This window comes from Metopolophium dirhodum, chromosome 9 (genome assembly GCF_019925205.1).
Source record: "Metopolophium dirhodum isolate CAU chromosome 9, ASM1992520v1, whole genome shotgun sequence".
NCBI lineage: Eukaryota > Metazoa > Arthropoda > Insecta > Hemiptera > Aphididae > Metopolophium > Metopolophium dirhodum.
Window position 1 is genome coordinate 21,919,846 of NC_083568.1, and position 1,654 is coordinate 21,921,499.

Here is a 1,654-nt window from a genome sequence, read left to right on the forward strand (position 1 = left end):
TCCGCCAACGAATCGTATACAGTCGAACGTGCGCGGTCGACGACGTACAATAAACTATTGTGTTATACGGAAACGAATGATACTCATATCATTCTCGAGGAGATTTTTTTTTTTTAGCAGAGTAAACGTTATTTAGGTGCGTTTTCTCGTGTCCAAAATACATAAATATATAGTGTTTTTGTTCGTATAGCGCGAGTGGGCTGATGCATACTAGTAAATCATAATAGGTAGTCTATATTTCCACATTTGTCCCCCGATAGCGGTATTAGATTTATATTTCATTCGATGATAATAAAGTAGTGCCTACCTAAGTATAATATAGCTGCTACTAACTCAAATTTTTCAAATTTTTCAAAGATATTATATCTATAATGGTTATATAATTACTATAAAACTATCGTACATTACATTATATTATTATGTAAGAACTTAACATTCCGAGAACTGAATTGGACCTTTTAAGACCAAACCACGTTGTTACCTCAAAAAGATAAGTTGTGTATTCGTTTTCGAGCCCAATAATATACTAAACTAAGCATTTTATTTATATTTTTGTTATATTTTCTAATAATTTAGATGTAATTTTTCTAACTCTAGAACGCTTACCGTTTGTTGAATCGTCGAACACTGATAATTTTTATCATTGACACCAATTATTTTCAACGCGTCTATCGAACACTCTTTTAAACTTTACCATATATGATACATCTCTCATGAATATTGTCAAGTATTTCTAATGATAAAGAACAACATCCTATTGCTATCAGTTAAACAATGATCGTTCATTTGGCAAATATACTGCGTTGTTTCGATTATTGGTGAATAATATATGAAAAAGCAACTAAATATAACCAGCTAATCTATATCGTATATTCATCTATTTGAAAAAAACACGGTAAGCGACAAGCGAAAAAGCCAATAAAGGAACATGTGTTCTAGGGATTTTCGTATGCATATGCCTACGAATAAAAAATATGTTAAGCTATCAAACAGCTTCTCCGATAATAATGTATATAACTAACTGTATCACAGGCGGTCCAAACTGTATAGGTTCCGATTGATTCCCAGTAATTTGTAATAACTGAGAAGTGATAGGTGATAAGTTTTTTGACCCACTCCATAAATTAAAACGGTGAACTTTCAAGGCCTTTAGTAGGTAACTGTGAACAAATCCCAATGATGACTTACAATTTTCCTTTTTTAAGAACTGCACAGGGAGTTGAGAGCAATCTCACTTTTGTGATGACGTGTAATTATCTCTAATTTCGGAAAACATTTTTCTTTAATCATTGCTTGGGTCTTATAATACTGAATGTATTTGATAAAATCGGAAAAACAATACAACTTGTGGTGTCTAAATAATATTGATAATGGGGGACGGAGTGACCGAGCGGACTAAGGCGTCGGTTGCGACGCGCACGGTTGCCGGTTCGAACCTCGGTCTCGGGCGGCACTTCTCTTCGAACAGTCATGGCGTCTGGAGAAAGAGGTCGCCATCCCCCACCCTAGCATGGCAGATACCTACGGGTGCCCACTTGAAAATTCTGCCAAACTAAAACACACGTGTTTATAAAAACCTACAGTACCCTCTCCCACAGTTAAAAACCACCCAATGGCCTAAGTTGCCGCGGGTTAATTAATAAAAAAAAATAAT